We start from the raw sequence: 10,948 nt of genomic DNA, 5'->3' as shown, positions 1-10,948 counted from the left end.
AGAAATCATATCATTATAATATTCTACTATTAATATCACTAAATGTGTGTAAGCAACAAATTGACTTAATAAAATCTTAGTTTTCATTCTGATATGATGTGAAGAACTTGAAGCTTAGATTCATTGCAGTGTTCCTTAAACATGTTACTGTGCGTGCAGAATAGTTATCTTTAGATTGCACATCGTTATAATTCGAATTCATTAATAATAGAGTAGGCACCTTTAGTTTAGTTTTAGGGGAAATTTTCGTTAAGAAGTGGAACAAATCAGAAGCTGGAGTAGCTCAGTTGGTTAGAGCGTGTGGCTGTTAACCACAAGGTCGGAGGTTCAAGCCCTCCCTCTAGCGCTGACATTATCGTGGTTGATTGGATGATTTTCACTAGTTGACTTTAATTTCATTTTATTCAACTGTCTTGTTAGGAAAGCAAATTCGCCCTCTGAAACATTATTTCAATAAAAAAAATTCGCCCTCTGAATTGAATTTATATAGACAGACATTATCATTATTCAATAGTGGTAGCTTAACCAGCTGAACCATACCTACGATTAAAAGTTGAAAACGGAATCAACTGATCATTACAGCATGTTAAAATTCTGATAAAATTGACAGCTGTGGGATTTGAACCCACGCCCTTTCGGACCAGAGCCTAAATCTGGCGCCTTAGACCACTCGGCCAAACTGTCGACGTATGGTTTTGTTAATAGTTTAAATTCTGTTAGCATTGTCTCCTTTGTTTGTTAGCTTGCATGGTTTGACGAATGATGTCTTCTACTTCAGATTTGGATGCTCTGTAGATAATATTTCTATCAGTAGTTTGCTTCTTTCTCATACAAGTGTGCAGGCACGGAATTCTATTTGTGAGCAATAGAACAATATTTCGACTAATTAGCCAGAAAATGTCCGTCGACGACGGAAAGAGAGGAGTCCCGCTTTATACCTTCAGACAAGTTATGCAAACAACTCATCAGGTAAAGGAAGTCACTGCGTTTTACCTGTAAAAACAGTCAAACTCAAATGAAAGCTCTGACAAAACAGCGATGAATGGGAACAAAGAGGAATGAAGGGTAAAGGCTAAAGACAACAGATGCAATCATGGAACGTATTTAAGTTTGAATGTGTCAAATACATGCCTGTGAATTGTTTGTCCTCCTGTTTGCAGATTTTCTTTTCTTCACTTCTTTGCATTCTGATAAAATAAAGATTTGTGTTTTGTGGATCAATGTTCTAAAATACAGGATTCCTGATAAAGGAAAACCTAAAATTTTAATTGTTCAGTTGAGTATCAGTTCTCATCTACGATGTGAACTTGGAAAGTGAAACGTCTTCTAAAGAAGAACGGGAACAGAGAGATCAAAGATTGTCTTGCATATGAAATATTCACATCAAGTACAAGGATAGGGATAGTCTATAGGTGAGCAGCATGAAAGAACTTTTTGTAGAGGGAAGATTACACAATACAACTAATTTCTTAATACTGATCTATCACAGATAATTTTCCAGTCAGCTTTGTTAGCTTTGTTAGATTAGACTTATGTTAAAAATTCTCACCCAGTCAAATTCCAAAAATTATCTATAATTAACCTAGAACCTACAAAAATTACAGGAAACTGCTTATCTGACTTTTTGATGTCTTACAGAGAGGGGTCATTAAAATCTTTCAAGGAAGAGACAAAGATTCGTGTGAACACGCAAGACAAAGAGGTCAAGGAAAGGCAACTTAGGGCATCCAATATAATTATCAAGGGGATAAAAGACTATGGGGAAGGTGAACATACCCTTGACCTAACAAGGGATTTTCTACAAGATGTGCTGTTGTGGCAAGGACAAATCTGCCAAGCTTTGAGGGTTGGCAAACCACACGCTGAGAGAAATAGGCAAATCAACATAGTCATGCTCAGCATTAGTGACAAACAAAATCTACTTAACAAAAAATAGCTCTTGAGGGGTTCTCGCTTCGTTTTAGAGGAGGATTTAACTATGAGACAGCAAGTAGAAAGAAGGATGGAAATGAAAAAAATCAGAACAGCTAGAAATGAAGGCAAAAGAGTTTGGATGTTCAAGGGAAAAGCAGTTATTGCTCATTTTGGCCACCGCTACAATGAAGGGCAGCAAGAAGGCAACAAAAGTGCAACAACAAACACCTTAACAGGCAGCGATACAACAAGATCCATAATCACACCTAGCGATAATAACTCAACTTCGAGTCTTTCACATCAAAATAAATAACAATCAAGCTTAACTCAAGCATCTTTAAGTTTAGTTTGTTGGAATTGCAGAGGTTATCCGTGGAGACGTGGGCCTGGGTTAGGGCCTATTGTGGAAGGCAAAGACATTATTTGTCTCATAGAGACACATGAGCATGAGGGATGTAAGACCCCATTGTTTGAAGGCTACTAGAAGATGGCAGTGTGGAATGAGGCAGCGGGAAATGGTAAAGGTCATAGAGGTATAATGGTTCTAGTAAAAGAAAGAGAAGGTCGTGTCATTCAGCTGGAAAAGACTGATTCTAATAAACAATTTATATGGCTCAAAATTGTGGAAAATAACACTCTTCTCAGGATTGCAGCTTGTTACTTTGCTCCACAAGTATCTAAAATTTATAAAAAGTGTGGTTTAGATCACAATGACCCTTATGCTATGTTAAAGAAAGATGTTGCTATTTTTTCACAACGTGGGGATGTCCTTCTTGTTGGAGATTTCAATGCTAGGACAGCAAATTGGCAAGCAAGTATTTTCAGCTCCAAAGTAAATGATAACCCTATTTGGCTCACAGAAGAGAGAAATCATCAATGGGATAGAATATCCGAAGATGCTAAAGGCTGCAATCATTTTGGGGAAGAATTGATCACTTTGTATGGCACATTTGATCTAATAATCTGTAATGGTTTGGCTAGATGGGCTAAGTCGGGCAATTTCACTTGCAACACATACAACGAGGCAAGTGTGGTAGATTATGTAATTTGTTCACAGCATTTGTATAACAATATTGAAGAAGTTGAAATTGGAGAGCACATTTGGGATCTCAAATCAGATCATAGACTGTTGTACGTAAATTTGTATTGGGCAAAGGATAGGCGAATTGGGGCAAAAATCCAAGGCCCTCAACACCCACCTTCTCAGGGCAGAATTTTGTTAACTTCAGAAAATAGTAACACTTTTAGGGCTACTCTTGAAGAACTTTGTATGGGACACCCTATGTATAAGCATAGTGTTAACAGTCATGATTTATCAAATCTGATTCACGAGGCTCTTTCAAAATGCAAGAGAGCAAAAAATAGAAAATCTGAAACTAATTGTTTTCCAGCCAATGCATGGTTTGATAAGGAATGCAAGAGGGCTAGGAGAAATCTAAGGGAGTCAAATAAAACTAACCTTGACATTAAGACCTACAAACAGATCCTAAAGAAGAAGAAAATCGATTTTATGTCCACAAGGAGAGAGGAGCTAATTTTCTTGGGTAGAAATAACCCCAAACATTTTTGGAAAGAACTCCAACCAAGGAGGAAGCAAACTGAAAATAATATTACTGCCACCCAATGGTTTGATTATGCTAAGAAACTTTATGAACAAGAGGGTGAAGTGGGACAACCACCTTTGGTCAATGATACCACAAATATTTTTACTGTGCAAGAGATAGAGACAGGGATTAAGAAGTTGGGTGGAGGCAAAGCAAAAGACCTTGTTGCGCTTCAAGCTGAATATTTGAAGTGGGGTATGAAAACTCTTGCACCGCACATCACTGAAATCTTCAACAAAATCTGCCAGGAAGGGTTTCTGAAAGATTGGACATTCAGCCTTGCAATACCACTTTTTAAGAGTGGTGATGTTAACAATCCCTCCAACTACAGGACTATAATGATCAATCCCCTCTTTGCTAAACTTTTTGGCAGTATGATAGAAAATAGGATTAGCAAATGGGCAGAAGAAAATCATAAACGTGCTAAAGGGCAAGCTGGTTTTAGGTCAAAGCACTCGACAGTGGATCATTGTGTCACTCTGAGACACATTATTGAAAAAGAGTGGGAGAAAAAGGAAGAGGTTTTTTGTTTCTTTGTTGACTTCAAAAAGACTTTTGATACCGTTCTGAGAGACAAGCTTTGGTTGAGGATGGAAGAATTGGGGATTCCTAGGCATCTCAGAGCTGCTGCTCATAGGATGTACGAAGAGGTGAAAGTAAAAATCAGAACTTCAGATGGCATTTTAGAATGTTTTAAGAGCGATATCGGGGTCAAACAGGGCTGCCCTTTATCCCCTACTTTATTTGGTTTATATATTAACAAACTGGAAGAGTGGTTAAACACACAAGAGCGTGAAGGCATTCAGCTAGGAGAATTTGTTATAAAGCTACTCCTATATGCGGACGACCTCATTTTAATTAATGCGATCAGATTTCAACAATCCATCTTAGTTCTGTTAATAAGTTTCTGGATTAGATTGTGTGGAGATTTTTTCCATCAACGTTTCGAATCACACTACGTGATCCATCATCAGGATGAGAGAGCAAGAGATGTCAAAAAAAGTGTTTTGCAAGACCATCTATCTTCTCTTGAGCGCTTTTGTAGAATGGTGGGGATGCAGGTCAATATCAACAAAATCAAAGTTATGATTTTTTCTAATAATAAAAAACAGCATCAACATGAATTTTATTACAATGAAAGTGTTCTCGAAGAAGTTGCGGAATATAAATACCTTGGCATCGATTTCAACAAAAAACTAAATTGGTCTAGCTGCAGGTATAAAAGGACATTAGGTGGATGGAAGGCTTTCTACACTCTTCAGAATAGGTGCCGTGAAGCGGAGTTGTGGGATTGGAAAACTATTCAAACCTTGTTTGGTCTTCTTGTGCTGCCAGTTGTTCTTTATGGGTGTGAATTATGGGCCAACAGCACTATTATAGCACAATGGAAACAAATCGAAGGAATCCAAAAGCACTTGATTACAAGCAAGTTTAAAATTAAAAGCACTGTTCCATATGACATCATGCTAAGTGAAATGAGGGCTGCGCCTATCGAGGCACTTGCTATGGTTCACCTTTTAAGCTATCTAAAAAGAATCGAAAAAATGGAAGAGGATAGATGGCCGAAAGTTGTCTTTAGGGACACACTATGTAAGAGAAAAAGGACATGGATGCAACAAAACATCAAGTGGATGAGTAAATGAAATATTCATTTCAATATGTGCCCCACAAATAATAAATAAATAAAGGTCTTTGTTATGGAGAAATTCTACAAGAGAAATTGGGGAAGCGAGATTGGGAGGAAAAAACTATATTATATAAATGAGTTCAACCCCACTTGTGATCAACTCGAAAAAGCGTACATAGGAGCCAACATTTCTTGGAGAGCTAAAATTCTTATTGCTCAGCTGAGAACCAACTCTCACCAACTTCATTATGAGACCGGGCGTTGGAAGAGGCCAAAGGAGGCTTGGGAAGAGAGAATTTGCAGATTTTGCAATTCTGGGAAAGTGGAAACTGAACAACACTTTATTCTAGAATGTGAGGCCTACAAGGATAGCAGGGATAAGTTTGCGGATACTATATGTGACAGTTCTTGGCATAACCTGTTCAACGAAGAGTACATTGAGCAATTGGGGGGGCTCATCATTAGTCTACACAAGAGGCGAACAACGCTACTTAAGTTTGCTTGAGTTGTCTTGCTGTCCCATAGACTATTTTTAGCCTCGTGGACGTTAAAATTTTATCTATCTATCTTTCATTTTTATTTCCATCATTTGGAATATTTCATCTCTATTCTTTGACACATGGTTTTCCCGTTCCAACGCTCCAGCTTTGCCAATTTTAAATATTATTTATTCTGCGCCATTTCCAAAATCCGACATACCTAAAACAATTACCAGAAGGAGCTCAAATAACTGATATTTGTTACTTAGCGTGCCGTCATTACCTACCGTGTATTTATGCTACGCCGGACTCTGATATCTATAATTCATTGAAACAATTAATTTGCGGTTTAAATCCGCTATATAACAGACAAATTTGGCAGAGAGTTGTCAGGGAAAAATAATTGGAAATTGTTTTTGGCGTAATGCAGCCTGATCAAGCAGACACGATATGATTGTACAAAACAATCTTAGGCGTCAACTAAAGTAGAATATATTTCCAAAAGGTGAGATGCAGACTGTAAAATTAATAAATACAGTCAAATGGCAATGTGACTTTGAGGTTCTGGCTTTATTCTCTTTTCAAAATAAACAATTTTGCACTCGATAAGTATTGCGAATAATGAATTCTGATAAAATGAGAGCCAGATCCTTACCCTAATTAATGAAGAACTTGTAGCAAAATCAAAATACAGCTTTCAAATAGGAAATCGACGTATACAACACAAGCGGATGGCTGAAACATCAATAATTACTGATTTGATGTTATTAAAATGAACACATACTTTACTTTTTACTGCCTTGAAATGTTCCGGCAGATTATTCACTTCATGTAATTTTGCACTTTTCAATAAACAGAACAAACGCTTCCCCTTTTATTGACATATGTTCTGTAAAAGTGTCTAGAACAATTTGGAAATGGAAATAGTTCATCACGAAAGCAACAAAGCCGCTCCTAATAATTTCGAATCGTGCGACTCTGCGCATCATCCCATAGAAAACTATAATCAGAATTGTCCCTTCTCAACCCAAGCTTAGGTTCTGCTTTAACTGAAAATAATATACAATGGCTACACCCTTACCACTTATATAAGGGCCTATCGCAAATTCTTTTATTATTATTTGTTTTTTTAATATTTTGTTAAAACCTACAAAGGGCATTACACTTGTTGGGGACAACATTCTTTAAGGATCCTCTGCTTTGGCCATTTAATTTGTACTCATTTGTTTTAAGTAAATAGTAATGCCATATTGAATCTTATGAATGCACCTTATTGCACATCTGGTCACAATAATTAAGAGCTAAGCAAACAGTTATAAGTTTTCTATGGTGCTCAATTTCATAACCTTTATATTCTTTACTTCATGGAATTATTTTCTTGAATAAATCTCTCTGTCACATCTTTCCCAAACGGCTGTCTTACATCTCATTTGCCTGTCAGCTTAAACATCACACACTAAGCTTCCTTCCAACACTAAAAGTGTCAAATAGTCAAAGTTGACTTATATTTTTCAAGCTTAATTTTCTCCTTAATATGTGATATTTAAAGATCTTCATTTGCTAGGCACGTACCCTAATCAAGAGACCACTCCAAAATATTTCACACATCAACCCCTCTTTAAGTGGCTCCCTATATTTATCACTTGCTTCGATACCAACAAGTATTGCACCATCAACACTAAAGAGACCACCCTCCATGACAAAGATCTTGTCATTAATAACATAAGCCAAAGGCAGAAAAAAAAACTTCATAAAAAAATTGTGCCATGGGGTCATTATACATGGACTTCACTTCATCCCCACAACCACAAATATTTTTCATACTCTTTTCTTTCATGATTTTCTCTAGAAAGAGAAATCCCACTTGGACACGTGAGTTTAAATCCAAAGAGAAGAAGTGTGACATCAACTGAAAAAGATCCTTGATCAACAAAATTGCCAGTGAAAAGATGCGGATTTTTCTTAGAAGGTAGTCCATTATATCCAGCTCAAAGATGTAATGAAGGTTGTTATGTTGGCCATGAATGTCACCACAAACTGTAATCTTTTTCCCATTTGGAACAGTGATATCAACAAGTGAGGGCAACACTTGTAGCGAATCCCAGGCTTGCAACAATGATACTTGTTCGTGACAATGAGATTCCTCTTCGAAATTATATTTCTTAGTGAAGTCAATCGATATTGGGATAAAGGAAATATATCATGTACTCTAGTGTAAAAATTATAAACAATACAATATGGACAATTCTGTACCAGATTTATTCTTTTATGTGGGATTTATTTTGTTGAAGGAAAAGTTTTAAGGAAAGATGTTTTAAGAAATAAATATCTTGAAATAAAACAGTCATATTATTCTTATACATAAAGAATTATGCGAATAAAGTTTTCTAACATTAAGTCTATTAATTTACAATATGATCTTGAATAAATCTTTCTCACTTTCAATATCAAAATGTTCAACTTTCCATATTCTTGATATTGGAACAACTAATTTAGAAATGAAAATCTAACATTGATTGGAAATATTTCAAATATGAGAATATTGGTCATGAAGAAAAACAATTTTACAAGCAATGTCTAATATCTAACTAATGAGCCCGAACCTTCAAATATTGCATCTTGCTTCCAACAATATCTTAGCTTTAATTCCACACATGATTGTATCATGTAATGACTATAGAAGACCATAATCATTGTGTACAACCCACTTTTTTTAATACATATAAAACACATCAAGATGGATTGGTTATGAGTTTAAGGGAGACATGAGAACTGTACATATATTCATTACATTCTCAAGTCAATAGACTCACACAATCAATAAGGAGGATGAACTCCTTTTAATAGTGCCTTCAAAGAGAAATTACAATGGGACTAGTGTAAGTAGTTTGGTAGAAATGTAGCACTCAAAGTCATTAAACCTTCAAATATATAAACCAAATCCCTTTAGAGTTTATAAGCTCTTCAAGGGTCTAGAATTTATCAAACAACCACTTTTCAAGAAGCATACTACAAGGAACAAATATAAGAATATATTTTTTGAATCCTAATTTATGCAGTTGTCCCCGACATGAAACTTGTTCTTGTTCATAATTTATTCATCTTTATCTAGTTTTGATGAACAATGAGAATACAAACACTAAATAGCCTTGGTATAAGATAGAACATGGATTATCATATGGAGTAGCTTTTGCATGTTGGATAGTATCATTGAACTATTAAATTTGAATAAGTGAAAATCCTTCACTTCAACACATTTGAGATTGTGGAAGCGACCAAGAGAATGTGTTAAAGTTAATTTACAAGACAACCAAGTGTGTCTTTGTGTGTTATGATAATGGTGTCAAAGAATACAAGCTCTATGAGATCTTATGATTGGAAAACTATTTTTTAGTTAGAATGGTTTTTTTTAGATAGAAAAAGACTTGTTTTATACCCAAGCACTTCAATGTTAGTGTGAGGTCTACAATGTAATTATAGCTAAAAGTTATAATAGCTACGTGCCTAATGTTCAACAAAGGTTTCAAGATTAATTCTATGAAGATGATAGAAATAAGTGTTTGGAGGGTTTTAGAGAAGAACCTCCATTTTAAATTTTGAGGATGCCTACTCAACAAAGTACAATTTAATCAAAGAGAAATATTTTATTTTAAATGTATTCTATGTCTTGTAATATGATATTAGGAATACAAATAGATGATAAATAGCACTAAAATTTGACAATGGATGGCGAAATATATTCTTTAAAGAAAAAATTGACACCAAGGGGTTGGTTTAGTTGTCAAATGGTAGAAATTTATGGTTTGCAAATGGGATTTCAAGATGTAATTTGGTTTAGATGGAAAATTTGAAATGCACAATGATAAATTAATTATGAAAGGACATTCTTAGGTTGAGGGATTGATAATGATGATTATTGTTTTTATTTTTATCTTCTAGTTGTCACGTTGACATATGCTTAGTTCTTATTAGGATTCATAGCAACACAAATAGATGTAAGGATAGTTTGTCTATATGGTAACTTGGAGGAAGAAATGATAACTACCATTATTGTGTTTTAGCTTTTAAAACTTATGTGTATCACTAGTCATATGATGCGAACAACCACTATCAACTATCCATTTTTCATTCTTACTCACATGTGAGATTAAAGTAGTTTTCTTATCACTTCCAAAACCATCTTCTTTAGCAATGTAACAAGATTTCTTACCTTTTCCCTTGTAGTCTATGTTACCTCAGTTATCTACATTATTTCGCCTTCCTCAATATTTTTTGTCTTTTCTTTCCTTCTTCTCATCTCTATGAGGACATCTTGTATCAACATGACCAACTTTGTTACATGTAAAATAAATTATAGGAATTTTACCTTTGTATTTTCCTTTTCCTCATGGTAGCCTTCTTGCCAATAATGCTTCAAGATCATCAAGGTCATCATCTGATTCACTATCACTATCCATGGGTTAACTCTTTTTTTTTTGTCTTTTAGATCCATTAAGGTTTAGTTAAGAGATTAAAGCACATTAATACTAGAAGGTGTATAGTTATCAAAATTTGACAATTCAAATGCAATGAGTCTACCAATTAGACTATCTAAGGTTAGATCATTACCAAGTGTACATCTTAGTTCTTGAATTGTAGATACTGTAATTGCATAGATATGAACTAATGTCCTCAATACCTTTCTTATCATAGTCTCATCAAATATATATACTCCAGCTCCTATAATTGCATTCACCACTTCTTTGATTCATCTACAATACTATGCAATAGTTTCTCCTTTCATTCTCATGTCATCAAACTTGACTCTCAAACTTTTTTCTTTATCACTTAACACATTCTTGTCTCCTCCATGAATTTGTGCCAACTTGTACCACATTTTCTTAGTAGTAGTAGTTCAATCATTCACATCATCAAACTCAACATAACTTAGGGAAGATGCCAGATCTATCATCATTTGATTGTGCTCCTTCTTCTCTTTGATTTTCTTAATAGTGTTGGGTCTAGGAACTTTAATGTACATTCATTGTCCAAATAGTTATATAATATAGAATCTCAAACTCTAGATAAATGAAATCTCATTAGTCATTGTCATGCTAGGAAGTTATATTTATTTAGCTTGTGTACCTCTCTCTTGTACATCTTGATCTTTAGCTTGAGTTTGTTCAAACTTTCTTTACAAGCACCAGAAGCTCTGATACCAATTGTTAGAATGATAGGATAATTGAGAGGGGGGATGTGAATCAATTATCCTAAGGTCTAGATGTACTAGTTAAAATTTTCACAACTTCAACCGACTTATTCAAACTCATAAACCCACTCAACCA

General features: G+C 35.0%; 2 non-coding genes and 1 pseudogene across 2 annotated transcripts; 1 reads left to right on the top strand and 2 right to left on the bottom strand.

The window, feature by feature from the left end:
- Positions 1–272: 272 nt before the first annotated feature.
- On the top strand, positions 273–346 carry TRNAN-GUU (transfer RNA asparagine (anticodon GUU)). The gene has a single exon. It is a non-coding gene; the product is annotated as a tRNA-Asn (tRNA).
- Positions 347–604: 258 nt separating this feature from the next.
- On the bottom strand, positions 605–684 carry TRNAL-UAG (transfer RNA leucine (anticodon UAG)). The gene has a single exon. It is a non-coding gene; the product is annotated as a tRNA-Leu (tRNA).
- Positions 685–882: 198 nt separating this feature from the next.
- LOC149564932 (serine/threonine-protein phosphatase 5 pseudogene) lies at positions 883–7,806 on the bottom strand (annotated as a pseudogene).
- Positions 7,807–10,948: the final 3,142 nt, after the last annotated feature.

The sequence above is a fragment of the Cupressus sempervirens genome, chromosome 3 (genome assembly GCF_028749045.1).
Source record: "Cupressus sempervirens isolate cs-2001-9-10 chromosome 3, ASM2874904v1, whole genome shotgun sequence".
NCBI lineage: Eukaryota > Viridiplantae > Streptophyta > Pinopsida > Cupressales > Cupressaceae > Cupressus > Cupressus sempervirens.
Note: the sequence above shows the minus strand (reverse complement) of the source record. Positions and strands in the feature narration are given on the sequence as shown.